The sequence below is a fragment of the Dermacentor variabilis genome, chromosome 11, assembly GCF_050947875.1.
Source record: "Dermacentor variabilis isolate Ectoservices chromosome 11, ASM5094787v1, whole genome shotgun sequence".
NCBI classification, from domain to species: Eukaryota; Metazoa; Arthropoda; class Arachnida; order Ixodida; family Ixodidae; genus Dermacentor; species Dermacentor variabilis.
Window position 1 is genome coordinate 127,172,926 of NC_134578.1, and position 25,000 is coordinate 127,197,925.

At 55.6% G+C, this 25,000-nt stretch overlaps 4 non-coding genes across 4 annotated transcripts; 2 read left to right on the top strand and 2 right to left on the bottom strand.

Annotated features, from left to right (window-relative positions):
• Positions 1 to 3,955: 3,955 nt before the first annotated feature.
• Positions 3,956 to 4,147, bottom strand: LOC142565037 (U2 spliceosomal RNA). Its single transcript, XR_012824759.1, has one exon. It is a non-coding gene; the product is annotated as a U2 spliceosomal RNA (small nuclear RNA).
• A 505-nt stretch (positions 4,148 to 4,652) lies between these two features.
• On the bottom strand, positions 4,653 to 4,842 carry LOC142565027 (U2 spliceosomal RNA). Its single transcript, XR_012824750.1, has one exon. It is a non-coding gene; the product is annotated as a U2 spliceosomal RNA (small nuclear RNA).
• Positions 4,843 to 14,660: 9,818 nt separating this feature from the next.
• On the top strand, positions 14,661 to 16,475 carry LOC142565123 (small subunit ribosomal RNA). Its single transcript, XR_012824807.1, has one exon. It is a non-coding gene; the product is annotated as a small subunit ribosomal RNA (ribosomal RNA).
• A 1,139-nt stretch (positions 16,476 to 17,614) lies between these two features.
• LOC142565081 (5.8S ribosomal RNA) lies at positions 17,615 to 17,767 on the top strand. The gene has a single exon (XR_012824787.1). It is a non-coding gene; the product is annotated as a 5.8S ribosomal RNA (ribosomal RNA).
• Positions 17,768 to 25,000: the final 7,233 nt, after the last annotated feature.

The window sequence follows — 25,000 nt, forward strand, 5'->3', positions numbered from 1 at the left end:
CAAAAATTTTCTCCATCTGCACCAATACGCCACCACCAAAATACTTAAACAAGAGAGAAAGCGTCCGAGGCCATGAGGTTTCGAAAATGCCGCGCTCCGAAATTTTCACATCCGCCATTGGGAATATAATTAGTATCCGTTGTAGAAAAAAAGAAAAAGGAATCAGGTTTCAAGTGATCATTGAAAGTGGCCGCGTTTTTTCGGGGCGTGTCCTGATGAAATAATTTCACTTCAGTTCGTTGGTTCAATTGCATTTGTTGGCTCCTTGCAGCATGTTTAGATTTCATCTTTTTCAGTATTCTTAGTACTCTCATTGTAGCCTGCACATTTTTCGGTTGTTTTGAGGTATCCATTCCTGAATGATGTTTTTCTTTTCCTTAAAGCTAGCCGTAGAACAAGCGCTTTCTATCTAATCATTACAATAAGAATCCAGCATCATCGGCGCGATTAAAGTTCGGGAACTGGCGATTTTTAATGCCGCGATCACGAAGGTTAACAGCATGTTCATACAAGGGGTGACGTGACGCAAGGCGTGATTTTTCAGCATACCAGTCACGATATCTAATCGAATCTAAGATTGAAATGGCGTTCTTAATTAGTTTGGTTCCAGATAGAACAAACAGAAATAAAAAAAAGGTTGTCTTTGATTGCCATTCAAATCTTAAGACCGCGTGTAGAAAGTGTTCCGGCTTACATTCGGCAAATCAAAATGAACGGATAAAATTAGTCTATCCCATTAGGTTTCATGCGGGAGATCACGCGAAAGGCAGCCATTCTTCTTTACATGGTTTCTCTCTTTTGCGCTGTCATTTGCGCGTGCAAATTTCTTCGTACGGGAATTTTATGAAGCGAAGGCAGCTACAGACCGTTTTCATTGTTTCGTTCATGTTCGTAGGCGCAAATTTTCAAACCTAGTGCTTGGAGGAACATTTCCGCTGCTCTAGAAGGGCATGACAGTGCCCGCTCTTTCATTTCTCCAATCGCTCGCAAACACATTGCATTGCCAGTCTACAGCGGCAATACAAAGCGACGTTTCACCATGCACGTCGAAGTTGATTACCAGTAACGCGCCAGCGTCGACTGGCCGCCGAAGCGACGAGCTCAGCAGCGCATGCGCAAGGGCCGACACCACCCCAACCGAGCTTCCCTGCTTATCGGAGAGAGCAGGTGCGCGTGAACACGGGCGCGCCTGAGTATCTGAGTTTAAAAAAAAAAGAACTGTGCCCGAGGCAGTGACAAAGACAAGTGGTCGCGGTCGCTCTGAATCTTATCGTATTATAGAAAAGGCGGGTTGGCGGCGCTTCCTCGAGGGTCAAAACGTACAATCGTCGAACTAGCGCTCCCGGCGTCAAGTGGAGTGCATCCTTCTTCTTGTAACGGTTTGCAATTGACTGCTTGAATGTGCCGACCACGCGTCACGGGTCGCGTATAGAGCCAACCGTTGGCAAGAACGCGTCTAGCGTAGCAGCAGAACCGATCGCGGTTGCGATAACCCATCGCTGCGTAGCGAAAGAAAAAAAAAAAACGAACGCACCCACACGCAGTTTGTAGCAATAACCGCACAAACCAATGTGGTTTTAAATGTAGCTTCGCAGGTCACAGTAGAAGGGCACTGAAACTTTCTCATAACGCACACTGCTGTAGTCCACAAAGAACAAAGCGCACAAAACAGATCTGATACAGCCGCACTGCATTATTTCGTGTTTTCACTATATCATAACTTTCGTGTGCATGCCACGCAGGCCAGGAGTAAAAGGCAAGAAAAAAAATGATACGCGATCCTAAGCTTTGACTTGGCTGCTGTGGCATTTATGTTCTCTAGGCGAACGCAACGCGCCAGCCTCGACTGGCCGCCGAAGCGACGAGCTCAGCAGCGCATGCGCAAGGGCCCACACCACCCCAACCGAGCTTCCCTGCTTATCGGAGAGAGCAAGTGCGCGTGAACACGGGCGCGTCTGAGTATCTGAGCTTAAAAAAAAAAAAAACTGTGCCCGAGGCAATGACAAAGGCAAGTGGTCGCGGTCGCTCTGAATCTTATCGTATTATAGAAAAGGCGGGTTGGTGGCGCTTCCTCGAGGGTCAAAACGTACAATCGTCCAACTAGCGCTCCCGGCGTCAAGTGGAGTGCATCCTTCTTCTTGGAACGGTTTGCAATTGACTGCTTGAATGTGCCGACCACGCGACACGCGTCGCGTATAGAGCCAACCGTTGGCAAGAACGCGTCTAGCGTAGCAGCAGAACCGATCGCGGTTGCGATAACCCATCGCTGGTAGCGAAAGAAAAAGACGAACGCACCCACACGCAGTTTGTAGCAATAACCGCGCAAACCAATGTGGCTTTAAATGTAGCTTCGCAGGTCACAGTAGAAGGGCACTGAAACTTTCTCATAACGCACACCGCTGTAGTCCACAAAGAACAAAACGCACAAAATAGATCTGATACAGCCGCACTGCATTATTTCGTGTTTTCACTATATCATAACTTTCGTGTGCATGTCACGCAGGCCAAGGAGTAAAAGGCAAGAAAAAAAAGATGATACGCGATCCTAAGCTTTGACTTGGCTGCTGTGGCATTTATGTTCTCTAGGCGAACGCAATGCACAAACTGAACTCGAATTTCCAATAATGGAAGTTCGTATTTGGCGACATGGTTGTATTTTTGACTAATATTTGCGTTTTTCGCCCGTGCATGCGCTTCACTGCGCTACTCTTTGCCCCTTCAACGCGGCTTCACTGCAATGCGGGAGTGTTCTGCGTTAAGCCGAACCAACAGGCAAAATCGCGCCTAGCACATAGAGTTCCCCCCCCCCCCCAAAAAAAAAGGCGGAAAAGAAAAGTAGCCTTATTTAAACGAGAAAGATGCCACGAGTGCCCCAACGGAAAGCTTTAAGGGTTACCGAAGGGTAACTGAGGGCGACGCAACGAGCTTTGGCAAGAAGGACGATGGGTGTAGCGTCACGAGAGATAGGAATAGAGCAGATTGAGGGGCGAGCGAACAAACGCGAGTTAATGACACCTTAGTTTAAACCATGAAAAAAAGAAATGGGCATGCAATGGGGGGGGGGGGAAGATGGTCATTGAGGGTTACGGACTCAATTCCAAGAGAAGGGAAGCGTAGCAGGGGGTGGCAGAAAGTTGGGAGGGCAGATTAGATTAGGAAATGTGCAGGGACTACATGGCGACAATTAGCACGTGACCGGGGTACTTGGATACTTATGGGAGAGGCCTTTGCCCTGCACTGGGCGTAACCAGGAGGAGGAGGATGAAAAGGTAGCAACAGGTCTCCATAACATACAGGTTGGAAAGCTGGAGCACCTTTGAACCCTTGAATATATTTCGCAAGGCTTGGCCACACGACAAGCTTGTTTTCGAGGCGTTCGCTCCCACTGCTGCGAAAATGTGCACACAACGGCTGCACAGTAGTTGCCAGAAAGCGGGCACTCTATTTTTCTTTCATAGGGAATCTTTCTTCCACTAGGGCAGCGGATTTTGGCAGGGCGAGCTTGCGTTGGCGCTGTGGTTTACGGATCCAAGCAATAGTGAACTCAAAAATCCAGTGTTGGCTTTGAGCGGGATTCACATTGGTTGCCGAACCCACGGCTAATCATACACCCCCCCCCCCCTCCCCGTCCTATAGTGGCTCATTACAGCAGACTGAAACATCGGATAAATAACAATCCTATTTCTTAGACATATAATTTGCCGATTCTCCCTCCTGGTTCTTTCTTTTGCTGTCATTTATTTTTCTCGAAGGCCGTAATAAGAAATTTGCTGGTGCGGCTGTCCCATTTGCGCGGCAAGAAGTGCGACGCTACACAGAGGTGGAGTGGCCGTTTAATTACTCTCGTGGTCCGCGAACCGGCGTCGTTGCGTATGGTATAGGAATGGTGCGTGGGAAGTCAGTGCTCGCTTCGAGCTTGTGTTCTTCATTTTGATTGAATGAAGTCTCACCGAAGTGAGCGGGGGCCGATCCCGGAGGTAGTGCAATACCGGGCCGACCTGCGGCGGAGGTGAAGCAGGCTTCAAGCACTCCGCCAACTTCCAAAAATAGGTTTAATATCGTGGGTCCACATAGAACCCGTATCAGATATTAAGCTGATAAGAACAGAGTTTTTTATTATGCTAGTTACACATCACATCATAAATATTTGTTACGAAACCAAGGAAAAAACGGATAAAAGGTGTGTAGTCTAAAACCGGCAAACAAATGACTAAAAAACTAGTTAGTGGGGTTAGTAATAAAAGGCTAAAACTGTAAAGGTGTAAAACAGCAAAAATCGCTTCTCTAAAAACATAAGATCATCTAAGAGGTGCCGACATCGGCTCTAAAAATCTTTGTAGAGGCGCTGATAGTATCGCTGATGCACAGGCGTTTGAGTGTCCGTAGGTATGACCTACTGCACAGCCTGCGCATCACGCGATCATTCCCCTGATCCCAGGTGCCAAGGCAGCCGACGACCACCGCGTCCACCGTCACGCGTCCCATTTGCGCGGCAAGAAGTGCGACGCTACACACAGGTGGAGTGGCCGTTTAATTACTCTCGTGGTCCGCGAACCGGCGTCGTTGCGTATGGTATAGGAATGGTGCGTGTGAAGTCAGTGCTCGCTTCGAGCTTGTGTTCTTCATTTTGATTGAATGAAGTCTCACCGAAGTGAGCGGGGGCCGATCCCGGAGGTAGTGCAATACCGGGCCGACCTGCGGCGGAGGTGAAGCAGGCTTCAAGCACTCCGCCAACTTCCAAAAATAGGTTTAATATCGTGGGTCCACATAGAACCCGTATCAGATATTAAGCTGATAAGAACAGAGTTTTTTATTATGCTAGTGACAATACACAAAAAATATGGGTTACAAAACAAGGAGAAAACGAGTAAAAGGTGTATAATCTAAAACAGGTAACCAAATGACTAAAAAAACTAGTTAGTGGTGTTAGTAATAAAAGGCTAAAACTGTAAAGGTGTAAAACAGTAAAAATCGCTTCTCTAAAAACATAAGATCATTTAAGAGGTGCCGACATGGGCTCTAAAAATCTTTGTAGAGGCGCTTATGGTATCGCTGATGCACAGGCGTTTGAGTGTCCGTAGGTACGACCTACTACATAGCCTGCGCATCACCCGGTCGTTCCCCACATCCCAGCTGCCAAGGCAGCCGACGACCACCGCGTCCACCGTCACGCGCTGGAACCGCCGGAGGAGATGACGCTGTACAGGGGCGTACTTCTCCTCCTTAGCCTTCCGGGCGTCCTGGAATGCCTGCAGCCTGTTCTCGAAAGGGCAGCAGACATCCAGGATGAGTGCCTCCTCTCCACGGGCCAGTACCAGGTCGGGCTTGAGTGATGTGTTGCCCACGACCTGGTTCTCCGCAATGACTGTAAACCGACCCAAGGCAGCCTTTTTTATTCTGGCGACGATGGTGTTATGACGCTCCGTCATGGCCCGGCTCTGCCGCATGCAGTGGCAAAGTACATGCGGCAGTGTCTCCTCCCCATACCCGCAGCGTCTGCATCTTTTGTCCGCTGCGGGTGCCCAGAGTCTTGTGGCATTGAGGGGGAGGAGATTTAGACGGGCTCGATGCACGAAGCGCCAGTCGATGAAGTGGGTGTAGCGGCCGGACCTCATGAAGTGGGAGTTTGCCGGGTCGGCCGCCACACACACCATCGCCTTGCCTTGGTTCGGTTTGTCTTGCAGAGTCCTGTCCCTTTCAGTGGAGAGGAGCGCCCGGATGGTCTTAACCAGCTTGTGGCGGTTCCTCGCTGACACAGAGGCCTCTCCGCAGTTGATGCGGGCTCCGTGCTCCAACAGCTCCCAGGCGACGGAGAGGCGACGGGAGGCTTTCCGGGCCTCCGTCCACACAGACTGGACCTGTGTGGACGTTTGTCGGAAGTCGCCCTCCGTCTCGCCTGAGAGGTAGGCCTCCATGTCCTCGGTGTTCGCGGGTCGTCTCAGCCGCCTTGACACTACGCCCTCGAGCTCTCCTGCCGCACGCTCCCGGACCTCCACGTCGGTCGACGTCAGTAGCTTGAAGGCTCCATCCACCCGACAGATGTCGCTGAGCTCCGCCGCAAGTGGGATCCCTGCACTGCCAGCCTGAGAGCTTCCGTACAAGTATTCATTGGAAGCTCTGGCTGGCACGTACAGGGTCTTCTTGATGAGCGGGCGGAGCTCCTCGTCCAGGCGTTGCCACTCTCCTTTGCTGGCAAGGCCCACCCGCATGGCAAAGTTGAGGGCTGGATACAAAAATGTTTTGATAGCATCCAGCCTCTGCCATGGGGCGAGCATAGAGGAGAGCAGCTTTCTGCCCAGGTGGATGGCCTCGTCGACCGTCGTCTCGTCCGGTAGCACCCTGAACCCCACTGGACGGCCCAGGAACTTGTGCCCTTGGAAGTCGCCAAGCGCCGGAATCGGGTCGCCACCCACGGTGAAGGAGGTGGGCCGTGTACCCACGGGGTGGCGACCAGACAGGTGTAGAGACCGGCACTTGGCGGCGTTGAGTCGCAGCCCGAGCCGGGCCGACAGGGCTGTTACACGGTCCAAGCGGCTCTGCAGGGTGGTGGGATCCGCGGCCAGCAGCGTCAGATCATCGGCGTAGGCAAGGATGTTGTGCTGCCTATCGCCTCCCTGTACTGCACGGATGACCGGGTCCACCACCAGGTTGAAAAGCAGGCCGCTCAGAGGACAGCCCTGTCTCAGCCCAGCTCCGATGGTGATTGGCTCCGTAATGCCAGCTGCTGCCACGACGCAGGTGGTGTTGGCGCGGTAGAGGTCTTCAACGATGGTAGCAAAGGCCTCCCCCGCGCCGGCGCCGCGGACAGCGTCGACGAGGGCCTGATGGGCGACCGAGCCGAAGGCGTTGGCAAAATCGAGGAACCCCACGCACAGCTCCCCTCCTCCTGTCCTGGCGTCATCCAGGCGTCCCTGCAGCACGAAGTTGTGTTCGAACACTCCATCGTGCGGCAGGAAGCCCTTCTGACACCTGGACAGTACCGCATGGTCGCCCAACCACCTCTGCAGCCGGGTGGTGAGACACCCGGCATACAGTTTGGCGATCGTGCGACCAAGGGCAATGGGTCGCCAGTTTGTGGGGTCCTCGCGGTCGCCCTTCTTGTAGATCAGGATAGTCCTCGTCGATTTCCAGCTCAGGGGCGTGCGGCGGTATTGGAGGCATACGTTGTATACCGCCGCCAGGAACCTGCCCTCAGGGTCCACCTGCCTCCAGTGGTGGTACGTGAGGCGGTCCTCCCCTGGAGCTGTACTCTCGCATTTACGGAGCTTGGCTGCGACTTCTTCCGGTGTAAAAGGGCACAAGTCCAGTTCTTCGGTGGCTGGAAGCCTTGACCTCAGGATGCTGGTATCCACGGGTGTTGGTGACCAGAGGTTCGAGTAGTGGTCCTGCAGTGCGTGGGGGTCGATCGGACAGAGCTGGGACGGGCCTTCAGTGATTAACCGCACTGCCCGGCGCCGGTTCCTTCTGTATAGAGTTTGTATCTGCTGGGGGTTGTCGGGGTTCACCTCGCGCCTCCGTGATTGGCGCGAGTCCCCGACTGGCAGCCGCAGGTGTTTGGTTGCGGCTGCAATGGCACGGTCGAGGATGTTTTCAAACCGTGCCCACTCCCCAGCAGACTCAGGCAACCGGCTCAATGCCCGCAGCTCTGCCGTTTCCTCCGCTAAGGTCCACGCACTGCCCTCTGGCCGTGTGGTACCAGCATGTTCGTCCTGGGTCCCGAAGTCCTGGTTGCTTCCGTCATGGTCCTGCACCTCTGCCCTGCCTGGGGAGAGCTCCTGCATGGCCGCCGGCTCGTGAGCCTCGGAGACTGGTGCTCCCGGGCTGCCTCGGTTGGACGGCAGCGATGGTGTTGGAGAGGGAGAGGCCGAGGCCGCGGTCCGCCCTGACTGGTTTGGCGTCCGCGGAGAAGGTGCCTCGGCCGTCTCGCCATCGCTGCTGTGTCCGGGTGTTCCCCGAGGTGCCACAGGAGACGGCTCCTGGTCGGCGGCCTGCCCGGTCGCCACTGCTGGTGTTCCAAGAGGGTCCTCAGCGGGACCCTCGGTGCTGTCCTGCTCTGCTGGGGGGGTGCCGTTGCTGTCCTGCTCCGACGCACCAATGGCAGCACCCGCGGCGAGATCACGCCTGGCTGCTAGTGCCGCCTCCCTCCTGTGCCACTGCTCGTGGTTGCTCAAGCCCCTCCTTGTGGGGAAGGACATTGAGCAACTGCCACATTGGTGTGGCAGGGCAGCAGGGGGGGCGGCAGTCGAGTTGGCTGCAGCCAGGCAGGCGTGAGAGGCTGGTCGAAGCCCCAGTGTCTCACCGCAGATGCTGCACACGTTGATGGTGCGCCGGATTCTGGTGCCGTGTTCGAGTTCCAGGTGCCGCTGGAGGGACTGCCGCCGCGCTGTCCATTTGGCCGCGGCATAGGCAGCTCGGCAGCCCTCTTCGCAGCACCGGACCGTGTGGGGCACGGGAAAGAACACCGTGAGGGTGCCATCCTCACGGGCCGGCTGGCGTTCCTGCCCAGGGGTGTTGGGGTCGCCATCGTCCTCGCTGATGTCATGGACCGTGCGGCCGTGGCCCCCAGAGTCCATTAGATGGTCTTACCTTCCGGACCCGGCGGCTCTCCTTAAAGGAGGCCAGGTCCGGAGGCTAGGGGGCCACCAGGGATGGCAGCGAGTGGGCCGGGCCCATGACAGACGATGGCGAAGACAGGGGCCAGCCGGTTGTGCCCCAGCACAGCACCAGTCGGGACGGCAGGACCAGCGGGCACCCCGCAGGCAGGCAGCACCAAGCAGTGGTCGGGCCGAGCGGGGCAGGAGTCTCCGAGGGGCGGCAGGCAGCGCCAGGCAGCGGCAGGACCAGGAAGCGGGCCGGTGTGGGTCGTCCAGGGGCCACCAGGTAGTACACACACCTGCTGATACTACACTTTGATCTTAGCCAAAAGGCCGAGAAGCGATGTCCTTCACTTCACTCCATTGTACTACTGCCTTGTGGGCGCCCTGCCGACATTGGTAACCTCAGCAACAGCGTGGGCAATTTTCTAAATTTCAGCCTGTCTAGAGACTCTATGCTCTCTATCTGAGGAATAAACTCGCGACGCCTCAGTCTTTCGCTGTTAACGAAACGCTGTCGCGTAGAAACGAGACCCGAGTGCAAGCTTGTTTGTAAGGCCAAACCAACGACGGCAACCTCGTAGAAAACGGAGCAGGCGAGCGGAAAACACGCGCAAGGGGAATGCTTATTTGCGTCTGAATGCGGCCGCTCGAGGTGACTTTCTTTGAGGCCTTCGTTTCGAGCCCGTGCGCAAGTGTAATATAGCACGCGCATTTCCTTCATTTCTTTTTATTTACCGCAAGGCCCACTGAAAATTTTGATACGGCACAGGCCGGGACGGATCGCAACGTGTAGAATCGACCGGCAGAATTAGGTAGCGTGCCCCATGTACGAAGACGAGCAACATAGAAGTGAATGAAAAAAAAATAAATATAGAAAAGACTGCGCACTCCTTCCAACCGGAAACAGAGGGGGGAGAAGAATCGCCATGTGAAGCACAGGTATTGTATGTTAAAAAAAAGTGCTACCTCATAATGTTTACCACTATCGCGCGCGCGCGTGTGTGTATATGTATATGTACACACATACATACATACATACATACATATATATATATATATATATACACACACACACACACACACACATACACACATGCTAGCATAGCTTAAACGCAGCTTTGAAGCTCAGCCTTACACAAGAAGAAAGCACCACCCCTTTCGCAATCCCCATTTGAACCATTTAAGTGAGAAACGTGAGTACAGCCAGGTCGTTCGAAACTGGCGCGAAAACGCATTGGCGCCATCTGTGTACGGAACTAGGAAAACCTACGGACTTCGCCATACAGAAAGAAAGGTAGATGGCGCGAGCGAACTAGAGCCAGTGAGTAATGGCAGAAACGTCTTGGGAAGAGAGAAAAAAAAAACACGCAAAGGTTGTTGGCTTGTGGCAGCATTCTATTTTACAGCGAGCAAAGAGCATAGCAGCTTCTAAAGGAGCAGCTAAAAAAAGAAGAACGTGAGAGAGGGAGACAAACAGGCGTGTTTCCTTAGAATGCAGAGCATGCAGCACACACAATCAAGTGCCAAAGAGACCGGGAAAGCAGATGGCGCGAAGGCGTATGTCGTCAAAGCTTGAAAGCAATTTATAAACTACAAGGCGCGCCGAAGTCAACCTACTCTCATCAGGTTGCTCCCGCCTCCAATTGCATTTAAATTAAAATTACAGTCGCCTCAAAGGCAGAGAGAGAGAGAGAGAGAGAAAATAAATACACTCGCTTCGTGCAGCTGCACCCGCTCAAATTTTACAGCAAGAGCACTCCCGAAAGCGCAAAGCCCGCTGCTGCCTGGCCGGAATGCGCTCGCTTCAGGAAATCGCCGTGCTTGCCTCGGCAACCAAGAGGTGTCGCTTGGCACACTGCTGCATTGTAGCACACCGGGAACCGTGCAGACGTCGGCGATCGCCTCGACATCGCTGCGAGCGCTCGAAGAGACAAAGTCCGAAACGACGTCAGCCGGGGCGGCGGGAGCTCGATACCCTTCACGCAACTTCTGCGTGTACACCGCCGAACGGCCACGACGGAATCGCTGGCATCCTGCTCGCAGCTGCATTGTGTCGCGCCGGGAATCGTGGAAACACCACGCAGACGTCGGCGTCGGCCCCGACATGGCTTCGAGCGCTCCAAGAGACTAAGTCCGAAACGACGTCAGCCGGGGCGTCGAGCACGCCGCCCGCGCTGGTCGCACTCGTGCTCGGAAATGGCGAAGGGGACCGCGCTAGCGTGCCTTGAATCGGTGAGCGGCGGTACCGCGGCGATCGCGAGAGCTCGTATCAGCCGCGCCAAAGCGAAATATTGGCGCTCGGCTCGGCGCAGTACGCCGCCTCGTCGCACGAGTACGGCCCCATGGAGGTCTGGCCACTTATCGCTGCTATTATAAGGGGAGAACCGGGCCGGCGTCGTCGTCGGCGCCGCGACGTTGGCGCGCGCGCTCGAAGAGACAAAGTCCGAAACGACGTCAGCCGGGGCGGCGGGAGCTCGATACCCGTCACGAAACTTCTGCGTGTACACCGCCGCACGGCCACGACGGAATCACTGGCATCCTGCCCGCAGCTGCATTGTGTCGCGCCGGGAATCGTGGAAACACCACGCAGACGTCGGCGTTGGCCCCGACGTGGCTTCGAGTGCTCCAAGAGACAAAGTCCGAAACGACGTCAGCCGGGGCGTCGAGCACGCCGCCCGCGCTGGTCGCACTCGTGCTCGGAAATGGCGAAGGGGACCGCGCTAGCGTGCCTTGAATCGGTGAGCGGCGGTACCGCGGCGATCGCGAGAGCTCGTATCAGCCGCGCCAAAGCGAAATATTGGCGCTCGGCTCGGCGCAGTACGCCGCCTCGTCGCACGAGTACGGCCCCATGGAGGTCTGGCCACTTATCGCTGCTATTATAAGGGGCCATACGGTCCCGGCTGACGTTGTACCGCAGTGCGATTTTCGGCTTGCGCGTCTTCGTAGCTGTTTCCGCGCACTGCTGCGGAGTCGAGAATCGTGCCCAGGCACGGCTACGCGAGCGCTCGAAGCGACCGAAGTCCGAAACGACGTCGGCCGGGGCGGCGGGAGCTCGATACCCTTCACGAAACTTCTGCGTGTACACCGCCGCACGGCCACGACGGAATCGCTGGCATCCCGCTCGCAGCTGCATTGTGTCGCGCCGGGAATCGTGGAAACACCACGCAGACGTCGGCGTCAGCCCCGACGTGGCTTCGAGCGCTCCAAGAGACAAAGTCCGAAACGACGTCAGCCGGGGCGTCGAGCACACCGCCCGCGCTGGTCGCACTCGTGCTCGGAAATGGCGAAGGGGACCGCGCTAGCGTGCCTTGAATCGGTGAGCGGCGGTACCGCGGCGATCGCGAGAGCTCGTATCAGCCGCGCCAAAGCGAAATATTGGCGCTCGGCTCGGCGCAGTACGCCGCCTCGTCGCACGAGTACGGCCCCATGGAGGTCTGGCGACTTATCGCTGCTATTATAAGGGGCCATACGGTCCCGGCTGACGTTGTACCGCAGTGCGATTTTCGGCTTGCGCGTCTTCGTAGCTGTTTCCGCGCACTGCTGCGGAGTCGAGAATCGTGCTCAGGCACGGCTACGCGAGCGCTCGAAGCGACCGAAGTCCGAAACGACGTCGGCCGGGGCGGCGGGAGCTCGATACCCTTCACGAAACTTCTGCGTGTACGCCGCCGCACGGCCACGACGGAATCACTGGCATCCTGCCCGCAGCTGCATTGTGTCGCGCCGGGAATCGTGGAAACACCACGCAGACGTCGGCGTTGGCCCCGACGTGGCTTCGAGTGCTCCAAGAGACAAAGTCCGAAACGACGTCAGCCGGGGCGTCGAGCACGCCGCCCGCGCTGGTCGCACTCGTGCTCGGAAATGGCGAAGGGGACCGCGCTAGCGTGCCTTGAATCGGTGAGCGGCGGTACCGCGGCGATCGCGAGAGCTCGTATCAGCCGCGCCAAAGCGAAATATTGGCGCTCGGCTCGGCGCAGTACGCCGCCTCGTCGCACGAGTACGGCCCCATGGAGGTCTGGCCACTTATCGCTGCTATTATAAGGGGCCATACGGTCCCGGCTGACGTTGTACCGCAGTGCGATTTTGGGCTTGCGCGTCTTCGTAGCTGTTTCCGCGCACTGCTGCGGAGTCGAGAATCGTGCCCAGGCACGGCTACGCGAGCGCTCGAAGCGACAGAAGTCCGAAACGACGTCAGCCGGGGCGGCGGGAGCTCGACGCCTTTCACGAAACTTTGGCGTACAAGCCGCCGCACGGCCACTACTTAGTCGGCGTCACCGTGCAGAGGGCTGCACTATAGCTCGCCGGGAACTGGGGGAGAACCTGGCGGGCGTCGTCGTCGGCCCCGCGACGTTGGCGCGAGCGCTCGAAGAGACAAAGTCCGAAACGACGTCAGCCGGGGCGGCGGGAGCTCGATACCCTTCACGAAACTTCTGCGTGTACGCCGCCGCACGGCCGCGACGGAATCGCTGGCATCCCGCTCGCAGCTGCATTGTGTCGCGCCGGGAATCGTGGAAACACCACGCAGACGTCGGCGTCGGCCCCGACATGGCTTCGAGCGCTGCAAGAGACAAAGTCCGAAACGACGTCAGCCGGGGCGTCGAGCACGCCGCCCGCGCTGGTCGCACTCGTGCTCGGAAATGGCGAAGGGGACCGCGCTAGCGTGCCTTGAAACGGTGAGCGGCGGTACCGCGGCGATCGCGAGAGCTCGTATCAGCCGCGCCAAAGCGAAATATTGGCGCTCGGCTCGGCGCAGTACGCCGCCTCGTCGCACGAGTACGGCCCCATGGAGGTCTGGCGACTTATCGCTGCTATTATAAGGGGCCATACGGTCCCGGCTGACGTTGTACCGCAGTGCGATTTTGGGCTTGCGCGTCTTCGTAGCTGTTTCCGCGCACTGCTGCGGAGTCGAGAATCGTGCCCAGGCACGGCTACGCGAGCGCTCGAAGCGACAGAAGTCCGAAACCACGTGAGCCGGGCCGGCGGGAGCTCGACGCCTTTCACGCAACTTTGGCGTACAAGCCGCTGCACGGCCACTACTCAGTCGGCGCCGCCGTGCAGAGGGCTGCGCTATAACACGCCGGGAACCGGGAGAGAACCGGCCGGGCGTCGTCGTCGGCCCCGCGACGTTGGCGCGAGCGCTCGAAGAGACACAGTCCCAAACGATGTCAGCCGGGGCGTCGAGCACGCCGCCCGCGCTGGTCGCACTCGTGCTCGGAAATGGCGAAGGGGCCGGGCTAGCTTTCCTCGAATCGATCGGCCGGGGGCCGCCCCGTAGGGGGACCGAAAGGCGATCGTTCAGGAAACGGCACTGGCCATTCGCGAGAAATTGCCGTTCGCGCATTCGATGGACGCGCTGCAGTTTCACGACTTCGGCATGGTGCCGCCGACGTAAGCTTTCAATCTTGCTCGCGGCGTTACGAGGCGGCACGATTTCCGCCAAACGCTCGTCGAAAGTGCCACGAGTACGGCCCCATGGAGGTTTGGGTACTTATCGCTGCTATTATATGGGGGTCCCAGAGAGCAGTCGCCCCCAAAGCGACCTGGGTGTTTGATGTGCGGCGGGCTTCGTGCCCGTCAAGCGTGTCCCCGGTATCGCTCCCGTGGATCCCACAGCTGACGTCTGCAGCCTCATCCGCTTGATGCGTTAGGGGCTGGTTGTCGGACGACGCTTTTTCCACGATATCGAGGTGTGTTCCCCATCGTCCTCGGACGAGTCAAATACGAAAGCGCCGAAGGCGCGGGCGTGACCCGTCGCCTGGCGGCTTTGCCGTCTCGGCTACGTTGCAAGTGTCGGTCGGTCCACCAGTGCTGCGGGCTCGAGAGAAACCGCAAGCCGCGATCGAGTTGACACAACCAGTCTATCGAGAATGTTGCGTGCTTCTTGCCGCGTGGCGATACCCGGCCCTGCGGGGAGGGCGCCGTAGCGAGCTCGAACGCCGTCGTCTCGGACTGTGCAAAGTGCTACACTTTGCGAGAACGAAGCGTGTTGGGGCGCCTGAAGGTGGCCTCGGCATCGCAAAAACGGCGTCCGGCCTGCTTGAAAGGCTGGACGCGCAGTTGAACGATTACCTGGTTGATCCTGCCAGTAATCATATGCTTGTCTCAAAGATTAAGCCATGCATGTCTAAGTACATGCCGAAATAAGGCGAAACCGCGAATGGCTCATTAAATCAGTTATGGTTCCTTAGATCGTTTCTTCCTACTTGGATAACTGTGGCAATTCTAGAGCTAATACATGCAGTGAGCCTGAAGCCCTTTGGGCGACGGGTGCTTTTATTAGACCAAGATCGATCGGGTTTCGGCCCGTATTGTGTGGTGACTCTGGATAACTTTGTGCTGATCGCATGGCCACGAGCCGGCGACGTTTCTTTCAAGTGTCTGCCTTATCAACTTTCGATGGTAGGTTACTTGCTTACCATGGTTGTTACGGGTAACGGAGAATCAGGGTTCGATTCCGGAGAGGGAGCCTGAGAAACGGCTACCACATCCAAGGAAGGCAGCAGGCGCGCAAATTACCCACTCCCGGCACGGGGAGGTAGTGACGAAAAATAACAATACGGGACTCTTTTGAGGCCCCGTAATTGAAATGAGTACACTCTAAATCCTTTAACGAGGATCAATTGGAGGGCAAGTCTGGTGCCAGCAGCCGCGGTAATTCCAGCTCCAATAGCGTATACTAAAGCTGCTGCGGTTAAAAAGCTCGTAGTTGGATCTCAGTTCCAGACGAGTAGTGCATCTACCCGATGCGACGGCTCGGACTGAACATCATGCCGGTCCTTTCTTGGTGCACTTCATTGTGTGCCTCGAGAAGGCCGGTGCTTTTACTTTGAAAAAATTAGAGTGCTCAACGCAGGCGAGTCGCCTGAATAAACTTGCATGGAATAATAGAACAAGACCTCGTTTCTGTTCTGTTGGTTTTTGGAATACGAGGTAATGATTAAGAGGGACAGACGGGGGCATTCGTATTGCGGCGCTAGAGGTGAAATTCTTGGACCGTCGCAAGACGAACTACTGCGAAAGCATTTGCCAAGAATGTTTTCTTTGATCAAGAACGAAAGTCAGAGGTTCGAAGGCGATCAGATACCGCCCTAGTTCTGACCATAAACGATGCCAACCAGCGATCCGCCTGAGTTACTCAAATGACTCGGCGGGCAGCTTCCGGGAAACCAAAGTGTTTGGGTTCCGGGGGAAGTATGGTTGCAAAGCTGAAACTTAAAGGAATTGACGGAAGGGCACCACCAGGAGTGGAGCCTGCGGCTTAATTTGACTCAACACGGGAAAACTTACCCGGCCCGGACACTGGGAGGATTGACAGATTGAGAGCTCTTTCTTGATTCGGTGGATGGTGGTGCATGGCCGTTCTTAGTTGGTGGAGCGATTTGTCTGGTTAATTCCGATAACGAACGAGACTCTAGCCTATTAAATAGGTGCGGGGTTCCCAGCACCTTACAACCTTCTTAGAGGGACAAGCGGCTCCTAGCCGCACGAAACAGAGCAATAACAGGTCTGTGATGCCCTTAGATGTCCGGGGCCGCACGCGCGCTACACTGAAGGAAGCAGCGTGTCTTTATCCCTGTCTGAAAAGACTGGGTAACCCGTGGAACTTCTTTCGTGATTGGGATAGGGGCTTGCAATTGTTCCCCTTGAACGAGGAATTCCCAGTAAGCGCGAGTCATAAGCTCGCGTTGATTACGTCCCTGCCCTTTGTACACACCGCCCGTCGCTACTACCGATTGAATGATTTAGTGAGGTCTTCGGACCGATGTCCGGCGCGGCCTTTCGGTTGCGCCGGTCTGTTGGAAAGATGACCAAACTTGATCATTTAGAGGAAGTAAAAGTCGTAACAAGGTTTCCGTAGGTGAACCTGCGGAAGGATCATTACCGGATTGTGAAGGGTGACGAGCGCCATTGTTTCAACCCCGTGTGGGTGAAGCAGCTCGCTGCGCCCGACGCTTTCCGCCGCTGGCCCCGCTTGGACGCGGGGACGGCTATACCCGAACATGCCGGGGACTGCCTGAATTTTGAGGGGCGCCCCGTGCGAAATTTGTTGCGCCCAGTGGACGCAGGCTGCAACCTTGGACGGTTGGCTTGGCCGCGCCCGCGGGTAGAAACGGCGTAACGCACAATGGGTGGGCTTTCTGTCCGCCTCGGCGCTCTTGCGCGGAAGGGGAGTAAGACGACCCGACCTGCTGCTTTGCCCAGTACGAGGGGAACGGCGAAGCGTGCGGTCGGTCAAGGAACTGACGGTCGAGAGCAGCTGCCGCTTAGTACACACGGAACCGTGGTGCGAGCGCTCTCCCGTCCTCCGCGGCAAACGCTGCCGAGTCTGAAAAGGCTGGCGGCTGCCGGTCGCTTCCTGCGGCGAGTATGGAGTAACGACCCGACTTTGTTGCTGCCCAAGTACTAAAGGAACGGTGTGGCGCTCGGTCGGTCATGGAAGTGGCGGTATGAGGGTGCGGCTGCCAAGTACGGAAGGAACCGTGGCCTAAAGCGCTCTCCCGTCCTCCGCGGCAAATGCTGCCGAGCCCGACAGGGCCGGCGGCTGCCGGTCGGCTCCTGCTCGTGACGCGCGAGGTGTCCGAGATCGCGGTTCAATGCGACGACGTCTGCAGGCTATTTGCCCGCCGCCGAGGGAAAGGCGGCGTTGCTGCGAAGTACCGAAGGAAACGCGGCTTTGCTACGTCGGAAGCGTTCTGCGGTTAGCGGACTTGTGCGCTTTGGGAAGGCGCCGCACGTCGAAAGAGGAAAAGTACGGACAGACGAGGGACCGTAGTCCCGGATTCGAACGCACTTGCGGCCAAGCACCTTGCTGGCTTCGTCTTCCGCCTCAAGTAGACTTGTTGTGGCTCCGGCGCAGAAAGCCCCTCCCTGGCACTGGCCGAGTGGTTTTGGAGAGCTGCGCGAGTACGCACGCCGAAAGAGCACACGCCGAAAGGCGCTCTTCGAAACCACACACAGGGAGACGCCACGTGCCTGAAACCCTGGTTGTACTGTACTGAATTGAACAAACTATTTTTCACGACTCTAAGCGGTGGATCACTCGGTTCTCGGGTCGATGAAGAACGCAGCCAGCTGCGAGACTTGGTGTGAATTGCAGGACACACTGAGCACTGATTCTTTGAACGCACATTGCGGCCTTGGGTCTTCCCTTGGCTTCGTCTGTCTGAGGGTCGGATCACATATCAAGAGAGCCTTCGGCGCACAGGGAAGGTGCGTCCGTCGACTCGTTTTGACCGCGTCGGCATCATGGACAGTACGTTGAGCGCTAATGCCACGCGCCAGCGACCTCACAAAGAAGGAGACGGTGGCGAGCCGTTGTGCCAAATCTTCGAAGAGACGGAAACGAGGCATTATAATCTACTGCAGCGCGACGTGTGCGCGCCTCTAGCAAGACCGCCGCAGGATGGTGTCGGATACCTGCAGGGAAAGAGCGGTCCAAGCGCGAGGTGTCAACGTCCGTTGCCATGTAGCGCGCACGTTTGCGAGAGAGTCGGAAGCGATCGCAATCTGCGTTGTTTGCCTTCGGAGTACGTCGAGCTCCAGAGCTGGTCGCTCGTTCGTGTCACCGCAGCTGTGTGGGCACCCCTTCCGGGCTTCGTCGCAGGAATCTGAAGATTCTTGCGAGGAGCGGGGAGGAGAAGGGTGTGCCCCCGAAAGCGGTTCGACGCGATAGCGCCGTCTGCGAGCGAGAAGAGCACGGCACGGCGCAGAAATTGCCGCGAAACGGAAAATGTCTCCTTCGAGAGCGTTGGCCGAGCTGACGCGTTCCGTCGTAGTCCGCCGTCGGTCCAAGTGCTTCGCAGTCTCTGTCCCCTAAAGACTGGGCCACTCCAGTTGGGGCAGGGGCGACGCTACACGAGACGATGCCCCCCGCCAGGTTTTAGTCGTCCCTGCGGTGCCTGCTGAAGCGGCGCGCTGCTACGGCGATCTTTGCCTCGGTGGTGTTTGGGCTTCAGACACGGTCGCTTACCACGCAACTGCTCGTGCGCCGCACGCGTGCAGGCGGTTCACCGCCTGCCAGCCTCGTCTATAAGTAGCTCCGTGTTGGGCGAAGGACGTGGTAGGGCGTCGTACTCGGTTGGCGCTGGGTTTTCGAACGTGTCGAGTCCTTTTCGGCATACCGCTCGTATGACGCACGCGCGCAGGCGTTGTGCCGCCTGCCAGCCTCGTCCGCAAGGACGTGGCAGGGCGTCGTACTCGGTCGCGCCGGAATGGGCGAAAGCGATGTATCCGTTGTCGACCTCAGATCAGGCGAGACAACCCGCTGAATTTAAGCATATCACTAAGCGGAGGAAAAGAAACCAACAGGGATTCCCCGAGTAGCTGCGAGCGAAACGGGACCGAGCCCAGCACCGAATCCCCCGTCCTTGCAGGCGGTCGGGAAATGTGGTGTATGGGAGGCGACGTTCTCGGGTGTTTGCGACGGTGCAAGTCCCCCTGACAGGGGCTTGTCCCAGAGTGGGTGCCAGGCCCGTCTCCGCCGTTGCGCGCCCGGGATGAAGCCTCCCGTGAGTCGGGTTGCTTGAGAGTGCAGCCCTAAGTGGGTGGTAAACTCCATCTAAGGCTAAATACGACCGAGAGACCGATAGTTCACAAGTACCGTGAGGGAAAGTTGAAAAGAACTTTGAAGAGAGAGTTCAAGAGTACGTGAAACCGCTTAGAGTAAAACGGGTGGGCCCTCGAAGCTCGAAAGCGGTGGGATTCAGTCTCCGGAAGACCGCGGAGCCGGCGGCGTCGGGTAAACGGCCCCCTTCGGGGGGCTGTTCCGGCTGCTGGCACGCAGACGCGGTCTCTTTTTTGTTTTTGTTTTTCTTTTTTTTTAAATTAATTTCTCCTTTAATTAATTAATGAATTATTACTCGTATTACGGTATGATAGTTGCCGGGGCACTCGATGCTACTGTTGCGTGCGTGCACAGAATGGTACTTAGTTAATAGCTAGCTACAGGTTTATTGACTTCATTAGGTCCTTGTTCAGCATGGTTGCTGTTTGCACTTCTTGAAATGGTTTTGGCGTTGCAACAACGCAAAGTACATTACCTATCTGTGTCACAGATATGCCACTGTTAAGAATATCTAGCCCGCTGTCGCTTTTAAGCGATCTGAGTGCGCGCAGTTTACTACTGTGCGTCCAGAGATTCCAGCCGTGCAAGGATGCGTTAGCGGCCAGCGGCGCTATTTATGCCATTTCCTTAGGAACCTTCTGAATATAGGCTTCCTACGTATCGCAATTTGAATTTGAATGCGCATTTAAACCTTTCCTTAACTAATGCAATATGCTAAGCTACATTAGTGAACTCTTTTTCCGTTTACGGGCCTTGGCCGTGCCTGGCGTCCTATATCTCTTAAAGGCTATGTACTGCACGGAACTAGGTTGGTTCCTTATGCAAATCTTCACGCCGCATTAACTTAAAAATTTTTCTGGTGGGTGGCGAGTGCTCATGCATATTCTATCGTTAATCCGATATCAGTATCACGTGCGATTGGGTCTCCGCAGCCCGCCGCGTGCTGCACGCTACTTAAGGGGGCGTCGGCCTGCAGCCCAGTTCAGTGCAGCGCACCTGCTACGGTCGCGCGTTTGGTCGGGCCCTCCGGGCATCATGACAGGCTGAGCTGTGGTCCGCGTCCCCGTGCCGTGCCTGCAGCGTTTGGTGAGAGCGGCGGCCCAGTCCGAGGTTTTTTTTTTTTGTGTTTTTGTTTTTCTTTTTTTTTTTAAATTAATTTCTCCTTTAATTAATTAATGAATTATTACTCGTATTACGGTATGATAGTTGCCGGGGCACTCGATGCTACTGTTGCGTGCGTGCACAGAATGGTACTTAGTTAATAGCTAGCTACAGGTTTATTGACTTCATTAGGTCCTTGTTCAGCATGGTTGCTGTTTGCACTTCTTGAAATGGTTTTGGCGTTGCAACAACGCAAAGTACATTACCTATCTGTGTCACAGATATGCCACTGTTAAGAATATTTAGCCCGCTGTCGCTTTTAGGCGATCTGAGTGCGCGCAGTTTACTACTGTGCGTCCAGAGATTCCAGCCGTGCAAGGATGCGTTAGCGGCCAGCGGCGCTATTTATGCCATTTCCTTAGGAACCTTCTGAATATAGGCTAGAAATGTCCGCTTATCGCGGACATTTCTAGCCTCTTTCCTGTACACTACTCTGTTCTGGACGCCTTTTATACGCCTGCAAAGTACCTGCGGACGTATGCGATTAGCTCACTGAGCTATCGCTAACTCGATGGTCGGTGGTTCGAATCCTGTGGCCCGGCACCTCCCCTTTCCTTCCTTTTTTTTTCTTCTTTCTTTTTTTTCTCTTTTTTTTTCTTCAAATCTTTGCTTCCCCCCCCTTTTTTTTTCTTATCTTTTTTTTTTTTTTTACTTTGGACTGGGCTCGGCGGCTGGGCTTTGATGTATGGCACGGGGGCGCTGTTTGTTGTCGTTTTGGAAGCCTCTGTCTCGGTAATAAGTCCCCAATCTTTCAATTTTTGGTTATGGCAAGCAACATTCATTTTCTTGTATATCCCTTGCAAAATATAAAGTGTCACTTGTGTGTTTACTCAGATCGTCGGATGGCACCTTTGGAGCGTCATTATGAGGAGAAGCACGGCTTAGCAATTAACTGGAGATGCTCGGTATGTACTTGCGCCTTTCGGAGCTCGCGTAGTGTTGCAGCACATTATCGGCGCTGCTCTAGTACAGCGAGTTCGGCCGCCGAGACCTCTGTCATAACTGACAACGTTAATGAGGCACCCTCGGACAGGTCGGGAGTGGGACTTCACACTGATCCCAGCTCTAATGGCAATGTCAATGAGACTATCCTTGCTTATCCACCAGCCAGTAACGAATGTAGTCAGTGTCGAACGTTACTGTCTTCCAGAGTGGCCCTCGAGGCGCATTACAAGAAAAAACATGGCGTTACGGTTCGTTGGTTATGTTCGTGCTGCTCTCAAGCCACCTACATAACATCCCACTCGGCCTCCGCGCATTTTTCGAAATGTAGGAAAAAGACCCCCTCCTTTGCAGTGGTCGAGGGTGGGGCATTAGCTAATAAAAGCGCAACCGGTCATGCGGACGCCACGGGCACTAAGACTGTCCATCCTCGTTGCTCTGGAACTACTGCGGAAGGTGATGGCAATGGAACTCTCCGGGCGAATGCCTCTCCTCGGCTCTGGAGCACCTCTGAGCTGCGTAAAGTGGCTACTGCTCGGTTTAAGCTGGGTACAAGCGCTACTGGCTATGCTATTAGCTTTTGGATCGCCGGGAGGACTGCCGCGGAGATCGATGCCCTCCTGTCCTCGGCCCAGTATGCAGAATTTGAAAAGCAACTGAAGTCAGGCAATTCGGTGGACAACTCCCGAGTCACCTTGAAGGAGAAATCCGACCCCCCTCAATTTTCAAGTGGCAGCGTGGGGCTAGCCTCTCATGGCAGGCAACATGGCAAGTCAAAAGTTCTTTCGACTGTGCGCTTACCGTTATTCTCCACCTCCTCGTCATCCTCCTCCTCTTTGGGCAGGGAAGAGCCGCCACCCACCCCTGGGCAGCTACCCAGCGCCAATTGTGGCGCTGAAGACCAGACTGTTTCCCCTGCCAGCGATGCTGGGGTGCCACCGGGGGGCGAAATCAAAGAGGTGAATAGTGCTGACCGCCAGGGGGTTCCCCAGTCGTCACCCACTGGGATGAGCGGTGGGTCTGGCCGTGCGTCGCCGGGGTACGGTGCCACTACAGCGCACTCGCCGCCCTCTGCCGGGAGGGACGTGCTAGAGGGCAGTGGGCTTAGGCCCCGGCCAACGTCGCCCGCCTCACCAGATCCCCAAACCGGCTTCATGGGGGGAGGTGTTTCAGTGGCACCTGAGGAGGAAGACTGCTTCTTTGAAGCCCTAGAACATCAGGAAGAGGAGGATGGAGATAACACGGTCGACAGCTTGCCCCACGATGATGAGACTGTTCGCCTGCCACAGTGTACGGGGGGGAGTCGGATGGATCCGGATGCGTCTACACGGGACGTCCGCTTTAGCAGTGAGTTGAGAGATTTCTCTTATGGGCCTCAGGCTCCGGCTGGCTCATCTCTAGGGAGTACTGTTCCCGGCGATCAGGCGGAACCATCTAGAAGGCCGCGGTCCCGCGCAGTGCCCACAGCTAGCGCTTACCAGCCCTGGACCGAGCCACAGATACGCATTTTGGCCCAGGCCGAGGCTAGGTTGCCACCCGGCGAGCGCCTGGTTAATGCAGCTCTGGCCGCGATATACACTACACGCTCTCTCGATGCCATAAAGTGCCTGAGAAGGCAAGCTAGGTATCGAGAGATCCTGGCCGAAGAGTCCGCGCAGGTTGTCACTTTGGCACCGGTGGGGCCTACTCTGTACGAGGCCGAACTGTGTGACACCGGTGCCAATATTACGCCCTCTGACGGCCAGGGTCTCTCGATTGACGAGGTTCGAGACCTGCTTTTAGCCTGTGGCGTCGATGAGCGTGGCCTTGCTGTAAACCTCGTGAGTTCCCCTCTCACAATGAGCGACTTGCGCTTAATCTACGAATATTTTGGCGTGAAAAGTCGACGTGGCCGGAGGCGGGGTGGGAAACCTGACGATCTAAAAGTACAAAGGCGCCCTAATGAAAGCGCACGTTCCTTTAAACGGCGTCTTTACGCCGAACATCAGCGCCTATATACCCTGGGCCCAAAAGTCCTTCTTGAGGAATTAATCTCTAGCAGCGGTACTCTCAAACCTCTGACCCTGGAGGACATTCATGACACGTTCGACGAGATTTTCTCTTCTGAGTCCCCTCACGTTGAGGAGGTCGGCGTGGATGGCGGTCTACCCCAGAGCTGCCCTAGAGTCTCGGCTGAGGAGGTGGTTTTGGCGCTAAAGGGCATGGTTGCTTCGTCGGCCCCTGGTCCCGACGGAGTAACCGTGCGCGAACTTAGAAAAATTCCGCCAGAGGTTTTAGCACTAATACTATCTAACTGGCTGACCCACCATAATATTCCGGACGAGCTCCGCATTTCGCGCACTGTTTTCATTCCGAAGTCAGTCGACGTATCTTCAGCATCTGAGCTTAGACCACTCACTATTTCGTCGGTATTGTTACGGCTGTACTCCCGCGTGCTTCTAGCCAGACTACAGGAGACCTATAAATTCCACCCACTACAGAGTGGGTTCTCCAGGGACCGGTCGGCGCAGTCCAACCTTCTGCTATTGCAGGGGTTAATGAAACATGCAAAACGCTTTAACCGACATTTCTATGCTGCCTCGCTTGACCTTCGGAAGGCTTTCGACTCCGTCAGTCGTCATGCGCTTCTCTCTTCCTTACGAGAGGGAGGGGCGCATGATGACTACGTGCTGTCGATCGCTGACCAATATTATGGTCAGTCTACTACTTTTTCCTATCGAGGCAGGTCCGACGGGATCAGAGTTTTTGTGCAGAGGGGGATCAAACAGGGTGATCCCCTATCTCCGTTCTTGTTTAATCTGGCACTTGACCCCCTTCTGCACAGCCTCAACTCGTCCGGATGCGGTTACACAGTAGAGGGTGAGACTGTGTCGGCCCTTGCCTATGCCGACGATCTTATTTTAACAGCTTCAAGTTACGAAGAACTGGTGAGGAACCTCGACGTGGCATTACAACACTTCCGAAAGATTGGATTGGCTTTAAATCCTAGTAAAACCCAGTATTTTGGGTGGAGGTACGAGGCCCATCGGCTCAAGTGGTTTGACTACGACATCCCCCAGCTTCATCTGGGAGATGCCGTGGTCAGCCCCAAGAGCCGAAATGAACCTATCAGGTATCTGGGTCTCGACCTCTTCGTCAACAAACCTCCGAAGGCTTCAATTACATTAATTGAGAAAGAATTGGCATTCATTAATTCGGCCAAATTGAAGCCTTTTCAGAAATTACATTGTATTTCGACCTTATTGGTCCCTAAATTGTTATATGCCACGTCAAGCTCCCTCTCAGTTCTGCCTATCACTGCAAATATTGATAGGTCTGTCCGGCAGGCGATTAAGCAAATTTTGCACCTGCCGGCATCATTCCCAGACTTCATGGTTCATGCCCCGCATCGAGCAGGTGGCCTGGGCGTCTTGGAGCTCTCTCGCGTTTCGGCCGAATCGCAAGTCAAGTCCTTCGCGAGGCTCCAGCGTCTAGGCTCTCCGATCGTGGATGCCGTTCTGGACGGCGCGCTTGGCGGTTTCCGGCAGCAGCTAGAGGAGAAGATGGGCGTGCCGTCGGGGATCGTCGAGTCGACGCCTCTGGATAGGGCACTGCATACAGCCCGAAAATCACACTTGGAGGATGTCAAGAAAAAATACACGAACAAAAGCCTTTTTGCTTTCGAGAGCGATCCAATTGGGAATAGGTGGCTCAGTCCGAACACAAAGTTCATGAGTGATGGGGACCGTATCAAGGCCCT